The sequence below is a fragment of the Rhinolophus sinicus genome, chromosome 16 (assembly GCF_057876585.1).
Source record: "Rhinolophus sinicus isolate RSI-liver-muscle chromosome 16, RSI-T2T, whole genome shotgun sequence".
Taxonomy (NCBI): Eukaryota; Metazoa; Chordata; class Mammalia; order Chiroptera; family Rhinolophidae; genus Rhinolophus; species Rhinolophus sinicus.
The window spans coordinates 30,547,499-30,569,053 of record NC_142516.1 but is presented as its reverse complement, the minus strand read 5'-3'; the positions used below and the strand labels follow the sequence as shown (position 1 = coordinate 30,569,053).

At 43.2% G+C, this 21,555-nt stretch overlaps 1 protein-coding gene across 1 annotated transcript in view; it reads left to right on the top strand.

Annotated features, from left to right (window-relative positions):
- Window positions 1-3,785: 3,785 nt before the first annotated feature.
- The window catches only part of FRMPD1 (FERM and PDZ domain containing 1), a 114,230-nt gene continuing 96,460 nt past the window's right edge, over window positions 3,786-21,555 (top strand). The window contains exon 1 of the mRNA XM_019729138.3: window positions 3,786-3,930. The gene's annotated coding sequence lies outside the window, so the exon portion shown is untranslated. The remainder of the gene's footprint in view (window positions 3,931-21,555) is intronic.

Genomic DNA, 21,555 nt, shown 5'->3' with positions numbered 1-21,555 from the left:
GCTTAGTTTGCATTATTTAGAATACATAATAATTACCAGCTATCTCCCTGCAGAGGTTAGAAAATTGATTTTGCCACCACTTCCATCCCCCATTACACAGAAACACATGTATATGCTATGGAAATATGTTTATACAGCGGGTGTAGTTTCTTGTTTTTCAATAAACATGCAGAGCCTGTAGTAGAATAGGTGCTCAATTAATATTTATCAAGTGAAATAAAAAGTAATAATTTTTAATTGATTCAATTATCGCAGGTCCACCTCTTCTACTGTTAGACGTGCTCTCTCTCCCCATGTCAGGAACCCTTTGCCATCTCCACAGGAAACAAAGGTGAGGCTACCAGTATCCATTGTCCACACCCTGTCCCCGATATTTTTAGGATGACAGACCTGACTGATTAAAGCAAACGAGTAGCTACTAACAAGCATGGCTTCTCATCTTAGGAAAAAAACCAGAGCTTCCTAAAGGTAAAAATACATTTTGTTCTTGCATATCAAAGCTGAATTGCTATACATTGTACAAACTGTGAATGAAGGAACAGGCCAATCTTCCCATTGCGTAATATTTAGAATTCATTTGGGGAGAATAAAGGCCAGGCCTTAATGTGTGAAACCTTATCTAACTATTTTCTCCAGAGGGTCTCTCAAAATCTCAGGTCCAAAATGGCCTAAACGGCCATCCAAGTCTTCTCTGATGCTTGGCCCACACCTCCAACATCCCTGCTTCTGTGCGAACAGCTCCAATGACGGGGAGCTCACCGCTTTCCTGGGCAGATCCATCCATCTTTGACAGGCAGATCTCCTTGTTAGAGTCAAAACCTGCCTCTCTATACCATATTCCCACTGGTCCCAGTTATGCCCTCCAGAAAGTCAAAAGCAAGTCTGATCATTCTTCTTCATGGGTGTGTAAAAGCAGCTCGAGACTTCCCTGATGCTTGTTTTCTCCAGGCTAACACTAATTTTTGCAAAATTCTCTTAAAATTTTCCAGTTTCCCCTTACCTAAACCTTAACTTTTCTAGTTAGCAATGATAGACTGATTTATTCTGAGCTATCTGACCCTACTGGCTTCCCAACACATACCAAAGGGGGCATATTGGGTCCCTGGCAAGGACCTCTGGGATTCAAAGCCATAGACTCTTTATTCCTTACTCAGAGATTGTTCTTGAAGAAGAAGGGTGTGCCTGGGTTAGAGGCTTCCCTTAGGTCTCTCACAGAGGTGGATGGACTTCCGTGACCACTCATTTTAGTTCCTGGCTTTTGCAGTAGGAAGTGAAGGCCAGCTGTAGGAGGTATTCAGGAGAGGTCGTGTGGTTGCAGTAGAAAAAACATGGGCTTTGGAGTGAAGGTTAGGTTTAAATTTCAGCTCCTCTATGAAGTTGTTTTGAGACCTTATGCAAGATGGTTAACCTTTCTGGGCTTTTGTTTCTTCATCTGTAACGGAGGGATCTAATAGCTACATCAAAGTGTTGTTTTAAGGGCTAAATAGGATAATGTACTTAAAGTGCCTGGCTTATGGGTACATTCTATAAATGGTAGAATTTATTTCTTATTATTTCTACTAATAAGAGGAAATAATTTTTCACTAGAAAAATTATGGCTTAGTCATACTCTAAATGGAACAAGTAATTTTTTACTACCACGGTCTCTATTATCATTTGTTAGTCCCATTTAAATGATTTCTGGCCTCCAATTCACAGTAAATCTTTTTCAAAGAATGACCCATATCCACAGAGCTCTTGTTCTGCAGTCCAGGGACAGGTTGGGCTTCTGGCCTCACATAATCTCTGAAATGCCTCTGTTAAGGGAAGTCTTTATTACCAAATCCAGGGTACCCTCGTGGGCTGCAGCATTTGACCTGATTGCTCACACAACCCTTTCAGGAAAGCCCTCCCCGCCTAGGAGGCACATTCTTCTGGTTTTCCTCTCTGGATGCTCCGCAGTCTCCTTCCACACCTCTTCCTAGGGTCATCTCCTAAAGGGCAGCATTCTTTAAGGTTCTTTCCTGGACCCTCTTCTCCTCGATACTTATGGGCAATCTAGTCTAACTTCAACTGCCAGCATTGTTAGGCCTAATGATTCCCCACACATGTCTCTAGGTCTCATTTATCTCTGGAAGCACAGATTTGTGTGTATATCCAACCCAGATGATCTCTTGACTTCATCATCTCCTTGCATGTCCCTTGGCTCCTCACATTCCGCTTGTTCAAAGTGGAACCATCATCTTCTTCTCCTCATCAACCTTAACTCCTGGGCTCTGTAACCTAGTGACTGACGCCACCAGTCAGTCCCTCCAGTTGCTAACGCCGGAAATCTGGGAGTCAACCTCGACTCTCCTCTCTCTATATCTAATTAACCACCAAGTTCTATCAATTCTGTCTCCTTAATATCTCTAAAATATTCTTTCTATCCCCTCCACCACTACTTTTATTCCAGCCATCCACCACATGGTCTTCTTTCTTCTATTTGATCCCTGTTAGTGAATTTTCCACTCTGCAGTCTAAGTGATTTTTCCAAAGATAATTTGAACAATGTTGGTCTCCTCTATGAAATACTTGAGTTTATTTTCTGTCACCCTCCAGAAAAAGTACAAATGCTTTGGCCCTGTTTAGAAGGCGTTTTATTGATCTGCTTCTTACTTTCCTCACTAACCTTATCCCTTTCCACTCCTCTACCTGCACCTGGTATCTCTACTTCACTCTTCCTTTATCCTCCTCTTTTTCCTCCAAATCTCCCACCTCCATCCCTATATTCTGTGACTGGATATTTCCTGAACTCACCAAACTCTTAACTCTGGGTCTTGCACATGCTTTTCTCTCTAAAATTCTTTTTCTACCTCTTTGTTGGGCTAACCCCTAATGTTATTCAGAAATCACGTTGGATGTCACCTCCTTCAAAAAGTCTCTACTGGTTTAGTTAAAAGTAATATGCCAATGTTGTCCCCTTTAATGTAACAAATGTATCACAGTAATATAAGATGTTAACACTATGAGGAACTGGGGAGAGGGATATACGGGAACTCTGCACTGTCTTTGCAGCTCTGCTTAAACTATTCCAAAACAAAAAACATCATTTAAAAAAAAGTCTTCACTAATGCTTCTGTGCCTGCTTAGCGGCTGCTTCTGTGTGTCTACAAGACCTTTGCCAACTTCTGTCAGTGTCAAAGCACATCGCACAATATCTTGCCATTGTCCATGCGTCTACCTCCTCCACTGAAAAAGAATACGAATCACGTCTTACTCATTTTTGTATCCCTGATGCTAGCCTAGTGCTTACCAAATGGGAATTGTTGGAACAAGTATCTCCTAAGTAAAAGCTTATGGTTAAATAAGTTGATTTGGGGGGACAGTACCAAAGCTTTTGTCGTAGGGTAATATGGAATTTTAGGCCAAGGAAAAAGAACTTTAAAGTCTCAGACATTATACATGACTTGTCCGCTCTGCTTGCGTCTCAGCATGATGGACTTGGCAGACAGGCAATGATGGATCTCCTGGACACTGCGGGCGTCCTTACACACTGTGTGTGTTTCCAGGAGAGTCACATGACACTTGTGACTCTGCAGGTAGAGAGTCCTGGGCCAGTTAAGCTGGGTTAGTTCACGCCACGTGAGCCTTGCAGGCTGTTGGCACATCCCAGGAGGGTGTGGACTGTGTGTCAAGTACACAAAAGCCAAGTAGGGCAGAGAGCACAAGAACCAGTTGGAAGAAGAATGACATCATGGGTACATGATTCTCCAGTTCAGCAATTCTGGTCCCAGTTCTTTCATTAATGAGCTATGTGACCTTGGACAGCTGTCTTCCTCTGCAGGCTCCAGTGGCCATATCTGTAAAATGAGGGTTTGGATTGGCTGGTCTCTCAAGTCCCTTCCAGGATCGATGCTCTGGGATTCTGTGATCAGTGTGAAGAGTTTGGACACCAGTGGAAGGAAGCAGGTAAGTGTGTATTAGGAACATGTGGCAACTAGACCATTGGTTCCAGGTCAACAGCAGTCTTCAGCAAAAGGAAACCAAGCTAGGACAAAGATGTATTTAAGTCACCTTGGGGAACAGAGACCTCTGGGGCACAACAGCTCACCATTGTGTCTTAAGGATCTAACTCAAGGTCTGTCGGAGGGAAGCATTTCCAAGGACTCGAGTGGGGGTTGGTGGGTAGAAGAGCAGTGGTAATTTTCACTTAATGATAAAATGCCCACATTTGGGGATGGTTTTGGTGTTTATTGGCCAATAGTTTTGATTATTTTCTTTGCACTGAAATTATCCAAAATTTGAGCATTGGAAATGATGCGTAGAGTACCATCTGAAAGTGGACGGGGACAAGCGTGACAGCAAGGCAGTCAGTGTTTTTGAATGGAACTGGGAAGTGGGTAAATTGAGATTTTTTGGAGTTTGGGGGTATGAGCTATCAAGTCATGAAAATTCACAATGGCCTTAGCCAAGTGAAAAGAAATCTAGTTTATTTTGAAATTTGCCTGTCTTAAATGAGTGGTAGTGGCTTTGATAATTACATTAAGGACAACTTGGGAAGCACAGGGAAAAGTATATATTTGTCTAACTGAATAAATACATCATATCCAACTGTTACTAGTTAATTTGATCTTGCACTTGCTAGAGAACTTAGGATGAGTACAGAAGAAAATAACATTATGATTTTTAAAAACTCTGGGAATATTCTTTTTGCTCACTGTTCCCTGGTATCAGAATTTCTGAGAGATGTGTGGAAACTCCTGCCTTTGTCCTTGAGAGAATAGGAAATACGTGGGCAAAAGCTGGGCTCAGGAGCAGCATCTGGCTCGGGGCAACTCCTTTCTATCTGGTTCAAACTGTTGATCAAGAGTGTCCTTACCTTCTTAGAAAAATACTTATGTAATCATTCACTTGGGTTCAGAGATGGTTGATGATTGCTTAACCTCTTGAAGGTTTTGAATTTGAATCCTAGTGGACAAAGCACCAGCCAAACGTTAGTGTGGAGAAGTGTCATTTTTGACCCTCAGTATTGAGGTGTACCAACAACAAAGAAAAACCCCTCCTGAGAGAAGAGGGAACTAGCCAGATGCAGGGAGCATTAAGAAAAATAGGCCAAGCTTTAGGCCCCCAGGAAGAGGAGCCAAAACACAAAAATAGCAATAGTTAAATTTACTGAGTATTTACTGTGCCAAGCATGATTCTAAATTATAATGGATATAATCAGAATTATATTAATAATTATCACACCAACCCTCTGAGGCAGGCTCTTATTTCCGTTTTCTAAATGGAAAACTCAGGTATGGAGAGGTTAAATATTCCCCCAAGTTGTAGAGCCCAGAAACAAGCCCAGGCAGTTGGGCTGCAGAGTCGTTGCTGCTAATCACCCACGCCTCGGTACATATATAACCTTTCAAGGTTGTACACGACTCTCATTCTGTATCTCCAGAATTCAGCCTGAGGCTGAGAATGTAATAGGCTTTGTTGAGTGTCCCCGAACTGAACAGAACCAGTCTGTGCCCCAACCTGGTACGTGGAACCTGTGGGAGGCTCTGTTTGGCTCAGCATAATACTCGGGTAATAGAATGCTAGCAAGTCCCTGGGGTCTGGCCGCAGAAGCCCAGTCCAACCAGCTGATATGGGATCTGGCAGGATTCCCCCTGTGGGGACAGAGTCCCAGAGAGCAGTTTCCAGGCTCTCGCCTCACATAGAAAGGTGCTGGCTCGGTTATTTATGGCCATCAGCTGTAATCAGATGGCCATCCGCTGTGGCTGGGTGGCCATCAGCTGTCACCAGTTAGCCATTAGCCACTAATATAACTGCCGTGGCTACACTAGGGGGTTGTTGGTTGGTTGGCAGAGAAGTGGACGGCGGATTGCGGCTAGCGTGTAGCTCCTGCTTCTTGTGTCTCGACCAGCCGCCAGCGAGAATATAGTGTATGACTCCTCTGTCCATGACTCCGTTGTTGTTCCTTTTTGGCCTCGCCATATCCTGAGTTCTTGTGCAGGGAGCAGGACCAGAAACCCCGCATTACACCCCCTCATTGCGTGAAAAGGGGGAGGAAAACCATGGGGACTCAGGAGCCCAGAGCTGAGAGATGTGAGGAAACAGCTTGCTCGTTCCACAGCACATACTGAGAACTCCCCCTCCCCCAGCCCCTGTGCTGGGCGCTGGCCACTGCCGATATAGAGTTGGATTGTGCACGTTCCACGCCCTGCTGGTATTGGGAAGGGCTGGCTATCTGATAGGACCCTGGAAATTGCCTAGGGACCCCTGTCCTGCTTTGCAGGGGCAGACAAGATTAATCCGAAATCCTATTGTCTCTCTTGGTGGAGTTTTAAATATTCAGCTCACTGACCACTAACAGGATTCAGGAGATGGGTCATATAACCTTCAGACCACTGGATGAACTTTCCGGATCAATGGTGTAGGGGCTAAGATAGTTGCAAGGCTGGGTAGACAGAACTTGCAAAAGGACTCTGCAATTAAAATAACCAGAGAGATTGTAGGATAAGAGAAAGGAAAAGGAATGAAAGAAAGATAACTGTTCTTATATTCATGAAAGGAGAAGAGGACACTCATTTTCCGTGTTAGTCGTGGAACTTTCTTTTGGGTCAGGTCTCTTGAGTGATGGAGAAATTTTAGTAGGCTGGGGATTCATTTGGTACGAAGGTGATGTCTGGATTGTCTGACCAGTCCCACTTTATGCTTGTTATGCTGGTGGCATTATTTATATTGCCTTGTTCCACTATAAAAAGTATACGGTCAATTTCATTGTCATACTGCCATGGACAGAAAAAAACCCTGTATTTTTTTTCTGGCTGGCCTGAGTTCTGAATTTTAAGGGCAAAGAGATGTTGGAGTACAAACACCACTTGCTGGCTGGTCTTTTGCTCTGTCACCACCATGCCTGAATATGGACACAACTCTTTTCTTTTCCCCCTTAGCTTGGCTGGGAAAGTAAAAAACTAAAATTCACTTTAAAAATTAATAGAAAAAAGAAGATCTCCTTTAAAATAGAAAAACAGACACAGGGTACAAATTCATTAGGTTCTTGCTGCAGGTCAACTTGACTGGTTCCACTTAGAGTTATCAGTTCTTGGATCTTTTATCTTTCCTCCACCTGAAATTCTGGGGCACACAGCCAGAGGGAGGCTGGGGTGGGGTGCTGGTAGGGAACCCTAGATGGCGATGGAGGGCCTCAGCCCCTCCCATGTCCTGCTGGACTGTGGGACCCTGAGGTGTTAATCCTTGACGTGTCCTCTCCTGACTCCTGGGGGAAGAAGGGAGGGAGAAGAGTTATTTCTCATGTGCAGCCACCCCTGGAGATCGGCTTGAAATATGGTCACAGTGAATGTAGCAATTATTAAAAACTTGCAAAAGAATCAAGGAGAAGGAATTAAATTGGTGTTTCATGAAGCTTAATTGAGCATTGCCCTGCTCATTTGTAGCAATCAGCTCAGTTTCTGTGGCCTCGTTTACAGACAGGAGAAAAGAAGAATGTGGGGAAAGAGGCTTTCTTTCGTGCCCTTTCCTCTCTTTCTCTCCGCACTGGTGCATCTACCCACGTCTGTGTTGTTGCGCTGCCTTTGTGAAATCTATCAGCCAACATCTGTGATTGTGGGTGTCCTTAGTCATCTATTTGTTACAGACACATTTTGGGACTGTTTGAACCACTTTGTCACCTCTTCCCTTTGGATATAGATTGAGATAAAGGAGGGTTATTCATAGACAATTATTGAGCCTTACTGCTGTCATAGATGTTGAAGAGAATCACAAGGTCAAGGGTTTACAGTCAAAATTCAAGGAAGTGTATAAAGAATGAGAAACCACAAACGTTGTTTAGGTTTTAATGTTAGAAACTCATTGCTCCAAAGATCTTGAAGGGTGTAATTAAACCACGCCAGGTCTTGTTTCCATTTCCCCAACATAAAACAGCTAAAGATCACTGAATAAATTACTAACAGAGAGCAAGGGTGTGCTTCTTCAAGGAAGGTTCCTCTGAGAAGCTTGCTATTTTAGGAAGACATGGGTCACGGCTTTTGTGAATCAATTTCAAAAGGAGCCAGATGAACTTGTGGCCAGCAGCAACCACTGTAGCTGCTGAAATAGAGACGGGGTAGTCGGTTCTCACGCTTCCTTCCATTTAAACTTCTGTGTCACAGGAGCCACGTGATGTTACTGGGAATGTCCTCCCTGGAGGGTCCTTGCTGGTATTCAATTTCCTCCCATAAACCGTCTCATTCTCCTTGTCAAACCCTCTTTGAAATTTGAAAATAAAGTCTGAGTTGATGAACTAACACACTGATTATTGAAGAAACGTGACATAACCTGCCTGTGAAGACTGTTACACGTGTACGAAAACCTCCACAGTTTTCAACTCAGGGGGCTAGAGACCAATTCCCCAAGTGCTGCCATTGCTCAAGACTTAGTTTCCTTTTGCACATCATGCCTGGGAACTGACACCAGCAACAACTTATCAGTCTTCAAAGCAACCCCACTCAACTTTCCAGTAATGATAGAAACACTGACTGAGAATATTTAAGGTTTAATAAAAATAATAGTTAAAATGTATTGAGGGTACATTGTGTGCTAGGTCCTGCTCTGAGAGCTCTACATGCATTGTCTTGTTTAATCCTCCCAATAATAAGTATTACTATGCAGACATTATTAGATTATTATTCCAATTTAGAGATAAATAGTATTAAAGCCCAAACTCTCTCCAGAATTGCTGACCAGACATTCAACCATCTAGTCAACATCTCTGTTGGGTATTTAATGGGCTCCTCAAGTTTTAAATGTCCAAAACTTGGCTCCTAAGGTGGCCCTTGTCATTCCCTTGCCTCCAACAAACTTGCATCCATCAGTCTTCCTCATGCCAGGTAATGACAACTCCAGCCTTCAAGTTGCTTAGGCCTAAAACCTTGGAATCATATTGACTCAGCTCTTTCACTCACACTCAATCTGGTCAGCAAATTCGGTCACTGCCCCTTCAAACTACGTCAGAATCTAACCACTTCTCACTCCTCACTGGGACTCCCCTGGTCCCAACTATCATCCTCTCTCATCTGGGTGATTGCAGTGACCTCCTTCTGCACTTGCCCCCTTCAAGTCTATTCTCATCATGGTATCGAGAATGCTCCTGTTAAAATGCAAGTTCAAAACCTTATGTGGCTTCCCATGTGACTCAGAGTGGAAATCAAAGCCTTTAACGTGTCTACAAAGCCTCATCAGGGGCCAGTTTCTTTTCTGATCTTTACCTTCCGTTCATAGACCCTGAATTTTATGCAGTCTTCTGTGCATATGTGAATCTGTGCACTCTTCTGAGGAGAGCCCATGTGGCTGTCACCAGATTCTCGAAGGACTCAGAATCTCCCAAAAGCTTAAGAACCACTGCTTGGAGCAAGTCTCACACTTGAAAAATCAAATTTTAAGAAGGGACTTAACTCACATTATAAAATAATTTGGAGAGGACTCTTGATTTCACCAAAGGAACCCCTTAAAATGTCTGATGCATTTACAAGGAAGTAGATGAAATTAAATGTATGCATTTGTTTTAGTAGACTCTGTGACCCAAGTGTATAGTTCTAAGAGGATTTAGAGTAAATCCCACTACAATCAAATCTATGTGTAACAAATGTTTGAGCCTCCAGCTAACAGTTCTCTTATTTCAAGTAATATCAAACCTGTGTGCATAGCTTTGGACCTATTGTGTGTAAAGTGTTGTATTTGGACACATTATGACATATTTCAGTACACAGTAAGCCCTCAATGTCTGTCTTCTATATGCTCTTGCCCCTTTACCCCTCATCCTAGAATCTGCAGCAGATCACAGATCTGGTTTTAATGTGATTAAATGGACCCAAAGTAATTGTCAAAGCCAAGGAGAGAGCCCAGCGGTGATTGTAGGTGGATCAGTCTAGATATGGGTTCAGACCCCAGCACTGTAATTCTATCCTTCACTTGGCCCCAGCATGTGTGCACAACAGGCCCTTGTATTCTGCCTCATCGGAAGGCAGAGAAACCCTGCCTGTACCCCAGGGGTGTTACGTGGATTAGCCAGTAAACCGTAATTAATTGTGAAGTGAACATAAATACTGTTATCACCATCAGTTTCAGTCTGGGTTCCCGACCTGGAGAGAGAAGCTGCCCATACAGGTGCTCTCTGTGGGAGTTCCAAGCACCCCACACACCTTGGGGGGATGTGTCCTCCTTTGAAGTATGATAGGAGTGTTTCAAAGTACCCAAGTTCTCACTGGTGAGGTGTCTTGTTTGTAAGTGACTGCAGGGAACCTGGCCACTGTCCCCAACATCAGAAGGGTTGCCATAGGGCAGAGGACTTGTATTTGTTTTTCATGGGCGCAAAGGGCAGAACTAGGCCCAGTGGAGAGGCAAATGGTCGCTCAAGAGTAGGAAGAACTTCAACAGCTAGCGCAGTTCAACTGTGGAACCAACCACCTGAAAAAACAGGGATTTCTTCCCAGTTGTGGAAAAGTTCAAGCAAAGCGAGATGACACTTTACTTTCAAATACCTTATTGATTGATTACCTACCTTGTGCAGGGAACTGTCTTTAGTGCTGGAACCCAAAGGTGACAGGTATTGTGCTCTTAGAGCACTTCTAGTGTAGGAGGGAAGATAAAAATCCATCCATCCATCCATCCATCCATCCATCCATCCATCCGATGAATATATATCACGCATCTACTATGTGATGGCATCATAGCACTGGGGATACAGCAATGAACAAAACAAAGGTTTTTGTTTCTTACAGGAGATAGATGAGACTGACAATAAGAAGCCCTAAAGCGTGAAATTAATGTCACCCTTTGAGAAGGAAATTAAGAAAAGCTAACATGAAACAAAATCATTTGGCTAACGGGGATATAATTATAATTAAGAAAGCTTAAGTATAATAAATCATATACTTTGACAACTGTAACGACTGTTTGTGTCAAAGGGGTGGTCCGCCTGCAGCTAGGAGACAGGGAGTCAGAGGGAAAATGTTTGTGAATTTGTTCCTGGCATTATCTGAAGACAGGGTAGTTGACCAGGAACTGAAGACATCAGGCTGTTATAGCTCCGTGACCCTGACCATTAAGATAATTCAATTCAAACTCTTTCAAGCCCCTCCTCCTCTTCTCCTGGCCAACTCCTACTTACCTCGGGTTTTAACTTAAATGTAACTATCCCAGAAAAGCCTCATCTGTATCCTGACAGTGCTATATATGTACTTCTCCTTTATGGCACGTATCACAGCTGTAATTTACTAATTGTTTCTTAACATCTATCTTCCTCACTTAGACTGGGAGAGGCATGAAGGTAGAAGCCCTGTCAATCTTATTCACCGCTGTATCCCATTGCCTGGCACATAGAGGCACTTGTGAAAGACTGAATGAATGTGGTGTCCCAGGAAATTTTTCCCGAGGGGAAGAATGCTCTGAGTGGAGGGAGATGACTTTTATTCTGGAATTCTTGGAGACCTCACCCTTACGGCAGAATTCTAACGTAAGATAGAAACTGTGAGTGAACAGGAAATGAGCTATGGAATTTTAGAGATGGAATAGCAATTATGGAAGTGGTTATAGAAAAGAGGCCACCAGACCTGAGTCTTGAATCCAAGATGGGATTTGGCATGTGGAGCTGAGGGGTGGAGGGGAAATGTTTATTCTAGCCACAAGTGGACAGCATAAGTAACTACATAGAGTTTGTAATTCAGAGTGTGTGTAGGGGAGTAATGGAACATAGCATGGGGAAGGCAGGCTGGGATCCCAATGAGACAGGCAGGATACAGAGTTTGGACAGATTTATCTGTTGGCAGGCTTTGCCACAGAGAGGCTCCCTGCACTGAATGGGGGAGGGTCAGTTCTTTCTGTCGTGTTCCGAAAGAAATGGCATGGATAGTGACAAAGACTGGATGACTTTAGGAGAAGGCCAGCAGGTGGCTGTCTCCCTAAGGCCTTGACAATGGAGTGTGGGCACAGTGATCTCACAGGATCCAGGTTCTGGCTCTTTGCCTGCCAGACTCAGAAATCTGATTTTTTAGCACTCAAGGGTAGATCTTAGCTCAAAAGGCTACTATATATAACCAGGATGCTAATTTAGTAATTTGCAAGGAAAACCAGAATTGCTAAAGGTATTGAATGCTCAAGAAGCTATGATTAGCCCTCTAAACAGGCTGCATGAGAAGTCATATTGTAATTAGGGGTCAGTTTATTAACTCACAATAAGAAATATAATTGCTAAAGGACGCCCCAGTCCAATGGCTTCATTTTCTGTAGGTGGATCTACATGGGAAGCCGAGATCAGATTGCTTGATAAGCTTGGAGTGAGAACAAAGGGAAATCATTAAAAAAATGTTTAGAGACATCTGACCTAGACCTCTATAATAGGAAGATGCTTGTCACCAGGATTACCCGGGTCACCTTCTTAACCAGAGCTCCTCTGCCCTGGATGGTGGTAGATGGGCAATGCCACGGTTTGCTTGTCTGACCTCCTTTCCTTACATTTTCATGGCTAGTCAACCTTCCTTCTGTGTGATGCTTTCCTTCTGTTGCTGTGTTAATACTTTCCATCGAATTTCATTAAGTTCTTTCTCCTAATCTGAGAACCATTCTGTTTCTTTAAGGTGACTTAGCAAATCTCCGCTGTAATCAATTATGTGTTGATGTCCTAGTTTAACTCTCAGAGGAACATCTTATTTCTATTTCTTTCACGATCACTCACTGACAACACTTCCCAGCCTTGAAATTCTAGGGCACCCCAAGTCCCACATGGCTTAGAATAATCTTATTTAACACTGTCAGAATTTCATAAACTGGATAAAACCTCAGTGGCAATAATGCTCTCCATTCCATTTGTGTGTTTCTTTGCAATCAAAACAGACGTTCACTTCTGCTATTTTATTCCATAATTCTAAGAACTCTTGAGGTAAAGAGGGCAGGGATTGGAGGGGTTCATGGTCACAGTTAATAAGAGGCAGAGACAGAGATCAGACCCCAGGCCACTTTCTTATATCCCACTGCTTCACCCATGAAAGAGAAGAGAGCTTTCTTTCAAATTTCACTTACATCGAAAAGAAAAGTCAAATCACACTATTGTTTAATTTATGCACTTGAAGATCAAGCACAGAAATCAGGTGTTGAGGCGTGAAAGCCATGATTGAGAATTCCAGCGTCAGAACCAGGGCTGGTTAATAGAAGATATGGCCAATCTCATCCCTACCCCAAGGAGGCAGAAAAGTGGGATTGGACAGCAGAGCTGGCAGGAACAGTAGGAGCAAAGACCAACTCACAGATCAGAAGGCCCATCTGTGAATCCAGAGCTAGCGAAGAGGCAGCTGGTGTCCCTGAGGGATAGTGCCACCAAGCTGGCCCCTCTCAGACCTCCTAGAATCAGAACACTCTTCCCCCTAAGCAGTTGGATATATGAGGATACATTCTTACTCTTTGCTTTCTTGTTGGAGACTTCATTCACACAGCCACCTCCCCTTATGACAATGACCATTATCGACAATACTGTGCCAGTTTGGGACTAGGTACATTATTTTGCTCATAACAGGCTTGAAGATTGTATTGCTTCCATCCTATACCCAAGAAACTATGACCCTTAGAGGTTAAATAACTTGCCCAACGTCACTCACTAATATATGATGAAAATGGAGTTTTTAAGGGGCATCTGTTTGCGTGTGAAACTCAGGCATTTCCCATTGTTTACTGACCTTCAATACATTCATATCTCAGAAGGACATATTACAACTTAGGCCTCTTCTGTCCTCCTGGTGAAAAGTGATGAGAACAAGAAACAAGAGAAAGGCAGGAGAGTGCTACATTCAGTACGTGTGAGAGCCAGAATGCTTGGGTTCAAATTCAGGCTCTACCATCTGTAGTTGTGTGACCCAGGGCAAGTCTTACCCTCTCTGTGCCTGGTTCCTCTCTTGTGAAATGAGCATATTAATAGTACTCACTTCATAGGGTTGTTGTGAGGATTAAATATGTTAATATAAAACTATAGTGCTTAGAAAAGTGTTTGGCACATAATAAATGCTCAATAAAATTGGCCATTATTATCTATCGATTAAAATGAGGTCTTGACCTCAATTCAGTCTTATCCCTTCCTTGGATTCTGGAGACACTATGGCCTCGTTAATTCCATAATTCTAAGCCATCTCTTGAGATGGGTTACTTTTTAGATGGGTCATCTTTACGATTTTAATGGGTCATCTTAACTATCTTAACTGATCCCTACTGATGGAAATATCAGACCTCATCCTGAACGTTAGGGTCACACCGTGGGTGGTCCCTGCTCATTGCCTTTGCTGTACCCTCCTTCCCCTTTTCCTAGAAATGCCTGCCTACAGTGACTGCGCGTTTGCTGGAGAGTTGCCCTACTGTGACTCCCAGCAGCCCTCTGGCCTTTAGCAGTCCCCAGAGAGTCCATTCTTTGCGTGCTTTGGACCTAAGCAGGCTCCCCGAGTCTTCTCAGCTTGTGATGTTCCAGATGCCTGAGCTGGCAGGAAAGGGTGGGGCAGCCCCAGCTGAATCCAGAAAGGAAACCAGATCTGTCCACACAGACAACTGCAGACCAATTAAAATGGTGCATGAGCAAATGAAGGACTGTGAATGAGGTCCCACACACATGCCAGGTAATGACAACCTTAGGCAGGAACCTTCTATGACTTGGAATTGGATGACTTAGGTGCCAGGATTAAAACAAATGAGATAATACTCCTGAAAGATATAAATTCATACTTTCCAATGGCCTCTTGAATACAGTTGATGTTCAGAAATGTGACGAAACTTAATCAGGGCAGGGAACAGTGCTGGACATGACAGGGACATAATGTCCTGACTCAGTCCCTGACTCAAGCTGTCCTCCATCTCCACTGCCATTTTCCAGCAGCACCTATGGTTCCTCTCATTTGGACTATTACCATCACCCGCTAACGGGTCTCCCTATCCTTATCTTTCCTCAGCCACAGTCCACACAAACAACTTTGGTCACGTATCTCTCGATTCAGAATGGCTTCCCATTGCCTATACATTAAGGGTAAGTATCTTACCAATATTTAAAGATCCCATGGATTGGTCCAAACGAACCTTTCCAGGTTTTCTCTAAGTATGCTCCTCTCCTCCATTGGTCCCCTACACGCCAGCCTTAGTGGTTTATTACAGTTCCCTCACACATGCTTTCTCCATTCTCTCCCCATCTTCCTGCTCTCCCTGACTCTGGTAAAAGGCATCACATGCCTTTGCTTTCCGTCTCTGACTAGAGAGATCCTGCTCATCTTTTGGAGCTCACCTCCAATGCCACTTCTTCCCTAAAGCATTGCGCGATGTTGGCCGCCTCTCAAGGGATGTCAGCGATCCCCGTGTGATCCTTCATTGCACTTGGTTCATCCTTCTCTCATGTCACAGTTTTCCTCCTGTGAGTGCCCCCGAGGAACTGGCCCTGAGATGGGCTTGGTCATTTTCCTCTCCCACAGCATAGCTAGCACTATACTCATGTGGAGTGAATTATACTGAATGGAATGGAGGTGATCCACCCAGCCCAAAGTGACTAATACAAGCCGAAATGCCACAGGGTTCCATGACCGCACTCCAAGGTGGAATAGAATTTGGGTTGGAGTGGGGATGGATATATTCCGAATGGGAAAGACTGGGAAAGGTTTCGTGGTTTCATGTAAACCTTTCCTGATTTCTCCTCCCCCGTGACGTCCCCCATGGTGGTAGTCACACCTCAGCACTGTAATTTTATGCTGATAGGTCTGATTTATCTACTGGACTAGAAGATCCTTGAGCATAGGGACCAAGGTTTAATCCCTGTATTATGTTCTTGTACCTGGCCCAGTGCTTGGCACATAGTAGGTGATCAACAAATATTTGTGGGAAGAAGAAAAAGCGGGTGGGAGGGAGGGTTTAATCGTGCAGAAGTGGGGGAGGGTGAAGGCTACAGAGAAACTGAATCCAAAGAGGGACAGTAACATGTGGGGACCCTGCCATTGTCTGGGGGATTACCCTGATAGAATGAAGCTGCTTACTCACGACGCACCACTTTTTGTGGGTACTACCACTGAGTAAATAAGAAAAAAACAACAACCCCGTATGCCTAGACCCTTCTGTCTCTCTACTCCACCCAGATCCTGGAATTGGTGCCGCGATACATTCCTCAATAGAAGATAATTAGGAGCAGGCAGTCGGCAATTGCCCTCCATCCCAACTTCTTCCCCGAGGGTCATTATGATTCCTGGAGGCTTTACTAACACAAAGACCAGTCAAATGATCACTTAAAGTCAAGGTAGCGCTTTAAAAGAAAAAAGAAAAATCAAAGGCTTCCAGACGAAGCTGAAATTCCTTTCCCCTCGCTTGTACACAAATAGGCACAATTAGTAGTGGACATTCACCTTTATCTACTTCCAGATACGAGTACCATTGCGTAGTAGAAGGAGCAGTGGCTCTGGCATTACTGAGAGCCAGGCATACCTAGCAGTTTCACCACTTACAAGGCACACGACTTAGGACAAGTGCCTTAATCACTGAGGCTCATTTTCCTCATCTATAAAATGGGAATAAATACTGTCTTCTTTATAGAACTGTTGTGAGAATTAAATAACACGTACCATAAATAACTTCGTCCAGACCTAGTATAATAGAGAAAGCCCTAAGTAAATGTTAGCTATAGACCACCATGATTATTTAAAAAAAACACAAAACACTATTTGGGGTAAGGATTCAAGAGCTTAGCGAAGTAGACAGCTGTCATATGATATTTTCAGAAATTCTGTTAGATGTTCCAGCTGTCTGGTGGAGCAGTTTCAGAGCATTTGGTATTCCTTTAAAACTCCTGTTTTTATTTTATCCCATTCATATGTCTGAATTTATATGCTACAGAAAGTATGGCACAGTTATGTTATTTCTTTAGTAATAGCTAAATTTCTTACTGGCCCCTGTTTATCCTCAGCTTGTTTCCTACTACCCCAGGCCCTATGTACCGTGTTTCCCCGAAAATAAGACCTACCTGGAAAATAAGCCATAGCATGATTTTTCAGGATGCTTGTAACATAAAATAAACTCTAATGTGTCTTTTGGAGCAAAAATTAATATGAGATCTGGTATTATTTTCGGGGAAGTACGGTAGGGCTTATATTATGAGCACCCTGAAAAATCATGCTAGGGCTTATTTTCTGGTTAGGTCTTATTTTCAGGGAAACATGGTAGTTGGAACACATGGTGAAGAGTGTATGTTTGCAATAGCTTTGGAAGAACTTTATAACTCGAACTTTGAAGAACCCAAATCCAAATGTACAACATTCTATGCTGTGGCTTAAAAAAATGATGCTTGTAAGATAATTTGACATCTACTATTGTCCTTATTGTCATTTTTATTTTTATTTTCACTTGGCATCCACTCTGGTACAGGAAGTGAAGACATTTTCTCACATGTATCTACAATGATAGCTGGAAATTTGTGGGAAGGGAGAAAGAGAGAGAATAATTGATTCTTCATCATAACATTTGACAGCAGGAAGGTGAAGAGCAGAATAAATGAGGGAAAGGAGGTAGGGAACAGGAAAGGTCCAGGCTAGTAGAGAATTGAATAACAATAATTGCTCGCCGAATACATGGATGAATTGCAACAGTGTTAGGCTGAAAGTTCCCATAGAGAATCAAGACATAATAGCTATCAGATACGCAAAGTTGTGGGACAGACCAGCCAGAAGAACCTACAAAAAGGATTTAGCAGAAAAGTGGTTACATGACTCTTGCACTCGCACCCATGTCACGGGTTAAAAGATGCCGCTGTTGGAGGCGTTTGAAGAGGATTCTTTGGAGGGAGCAGTGAGTGTGCTAAGGGCCAAATGAGGGTAAGGGATGTGGGTGCCCACCTCACCTCACCTACAGTTGGGGGCCCTGGGGACTGGGTCTGACTCCCATCCAGGAAATTTACTAGAAAAGAACAGGGCTCGCTAATGCTTTGGCCGCAAAGCAAAGGATTTGCTGCTGCTTCCACATTGGCCAACACTGCCAGAATTTGTTCAGGTGAAGCATGTTCCAAGGAGCAGGGGAGAGCCAGTGTGGGAAGCACCTGAGATCTGTTTAATAGGGAATGCATAGCTCCTCAGCTAAGGAGAAGCTGGATGAGGGCTGTGACAATTTCTAGGGCCTGGGGTGGCAACTCCTGCCAAAACAGAATGTTTCTTGCTCAGGTTAAGGGTTCCTCAAGTGAGAGACCACCAGGGTTGGTGGAGGGAGCAGATCTCTGAGGAAGTCACACTAATACCACCTAAGAGAAAGTCAGTTTTAGACATCTGCTAGGCCTAGAGAGTGTGACACCCTCTTACCAGGGTCTCAATCAAACAAGCATTTTTTGTCCACCTTCCTTCTCTTCCTCTCTTTCTCCAGAGCAGGGTCAGAAACCTTATTTAGCAAGATGGAAATATAAGGAAGGGAAGAGAAGATTCACAGCCTGGTTTCCCACTTGCTGAAAGCCCCCTGAAAGAGGCTAGAAGTTTCTACTACTACTTTCTGTTACTAGATATTTTCATTTACTGAATTGAAACTGTGTTTATAGTGACTTAAAGTGAAGGTAGGCCTTTCGGCTACTTCGGAGTGAGTACCAAGTCCAAAGATAAAGCTTAAGTGTGTATCTAGTGACAGAGGAAGATCTTTCTCTGTTCTACTCCTGTCAAGTTTAAAGGATGGTAGGAGATTTTTATTATCTTCCATGAGTTTTGGTTGTTCAGCTGACCGGCTACAGGATAACTAAATGAACATATGGATACATGAATGAGTATTGTTTCTATTAGGATGCACTGTGATTCAAACTTAGGCCTTTTAAAAATTGAATTCTTACAACATTTTATTACCTTCAGAAGGTATGTAGTTGTAGGTGGCGGCTTATTCTGTAGCTCTTAGCTATATTAAGATGCTGTGTTGAATTAACACCACTCTGAATGTTTCCTGTCACCTCAAAAGTTCTAGTAAGCGAAGAGTGTTCGTACGTCTACTTGTTAGGCCCCAACCAACTTTTACTCTCTTACTACAAGAATGACCTGTTCCAAACCTCAGCCAGCTGCTCTGCTAAGGTGCTGAGAATGCATACTCAGGTGTAAATGAGTTATAGGGTTGGCTATATGCGTATTTCCAGAGACATTTTTGCTTTAACAGTAAAAGTACCTGAGTTCAAAGAAGTGATGCCTTCATGGTGGGTTTAGGGCATCTGCAGCAGGTAAATGTCAAGGGAGACGTCCTTGGGAAGGGGCTCCCTGGCTCCCTGGGAACCATAACTGGTATGTCCCATAGCTGCCCAGGTGCATGCCATACTCTCACTTAACTTGTCTGAGATGGCAAATGTAAAACCATGTTGTAAATTTTAACGGTACCATGCAAATGTGAGCCGGTATATTTCTCATTGTTCTTTAATAGCCACAACTACCAACAACAGACTTGTAAGCTCTTCTTAAAAGGTTAGTTACCCACACAGATGCATCTGTTGTCCTTATCAAATTATCTCATTACTGGAATTTCTTCAGCATCCCGAAGGGCAAGAAGCAACTCTCATCCAGCAGATAGTCATAGTTCTAAAAGCAAAGGTTTAATCCCTCCCAGGGCATTTCTTCTTTGTCCTTGTCTACTTGCACCTGTCCAGAAGCATTTCTATTTCAGTTCCTATCAGTCCCATCTTGCAACTGAGGCATAAACCCCTGCCTGGCCTGAGCATTTTTGTGTTAAAAATGCTAAGAAACAGCTGTCCTCAGATTAATGCCATCATCCCTGTTATGATTCAATCATTCAGCTTGTGGCAGCAATTGTGTGTTAGACGAATGCCTTTCTAAATTCAATCACCCCAAAATAAATACATTGCAGTAGCCTCATTAAACCAAATTGGATGCCAGGAGAGGAAGGGGCTGACTGATAGGAAATGAGAAAGAAGAGAATATGTCAAAGCTGCAGGCATCCAATTGTCCTTCAGAAACCTCTTCTAGGACCTTGTTCAGCTTTAGCACATTTAGGGTTTTTTAAAGATGCTTATGTATGTGGTACCATTTTCCCCCACAAAGACATGTTTTCTAAAATGACATATGATATAATAGTGTATATCCATATTAAGAGACAGTCATACAAAATAGGCAAATATACAGATGTGTTTATGTGCCTCACCTCATATATAACTTCTAGCAGACATTGTTCAGCGTGTTCAGCTGATCATTCAAAGTATTTTCAAATCAAACCACGCGGTAGACACGATGCTAGGTGCTGAGGGGATGCCAAATTGAATCCATTCATACATTCTTCATCCAACACGTGCTTGCTGAGACCTACTCTGTGCTATGTCCTGTGCCTCTCATTGAGGGAACCACCATGAACCAGGCAGCCTCTGGTTGGGAAAGATGCTTAGAATGAGGTGTAGGAGAGGATGGACACAAATAATTACACTGACAGGTGCAACATGCTAAGTGCCATAAAAAAGAGATGCAGAAAGACCTGTGAGCGTTTAGAAGAGAAGAAAGTGGTTGTTAATCTGTAAGGAAACATAAAATCTTCAGGCAGGAGGCAATGTTGGGGCAGGATCTTGAAGTCTGTGAACAGTTTCAAAGTTAAGACCTTTCTAGGATAAGGGAATGATGTAAAGGAAACAAAGAGCAGACATTTTGGTGAGGGGTTGGGGAATAGAGAGCACAGATACATGTAGGGGAGTTGCAGATAAGGCTGGGCACACAGGTGAGAGGCCTGCCTGCTAGGCTGAGGACTTTGAACTTCATGCTATAGCCACTTGGAAGCCATCGCAGGAATGACGTAGTTAGAATTGTGCACCATGACATGTATTCAATAAATAAAATTCTATCCAGTAACAGGCTATGGCTAATTGAGGTGGCTCAAGAAATTGTAATGAAGGCACTATTTGCAAAGGTGTTGGGTGGGGTTAAGGGAAACAATAAGGCGTGGTGAGGTTCGCAGAGGTTAGCAAGAGTGGGAAGCTGTTAGCACCCTGAAGGGGCAAGGGGAGGAAATAGTATGACCAGCTTCCAATGAGAGCTGGAGCCATGAGGTGCTGTGGTCTAGGCAGGACAGTCAAGGGAGCAGGAAAGAAAAACCCTTACCTTTCTCCGCTGCTGCCCTTTGGTTTGCTGGTTCCCTTCATTAGCCATACTCAACTGACAAAGTGACTAGGTAATGCAGTTATACGGGTGGGCCTCTCCCAGCACAGAACAGGGGAAATATGGGCAGAAATGTATATGAGGGAACAAATGCTGGATAACCAACGTTAAGTGCTAAATTATGCCATATGTTCGATAGCATTTAGTGTCTTAGAGCTTCTTAAATCCTAGGGATTTCCAACAGAGGGGTTTCATCATGAACCCTGATTCCAATATGATAGTTATCACACACTTGAGAATAAAAGCTAGTAATAAAATCTAAATAACGAAAGGTGAGGGCTAGGCGTGGGCACATCATTTTACCGTTAAATCACAGTTTATCTGTAGAATGATGATATTCATTCCTGCTGTACCTACTCTGTAAGGTAATTCTGAAAAAGTGAGATAACAGTTGTAAACCTGTTTTTTAAATTAACTTTTGGTACGAGTGACTAGAAAGATG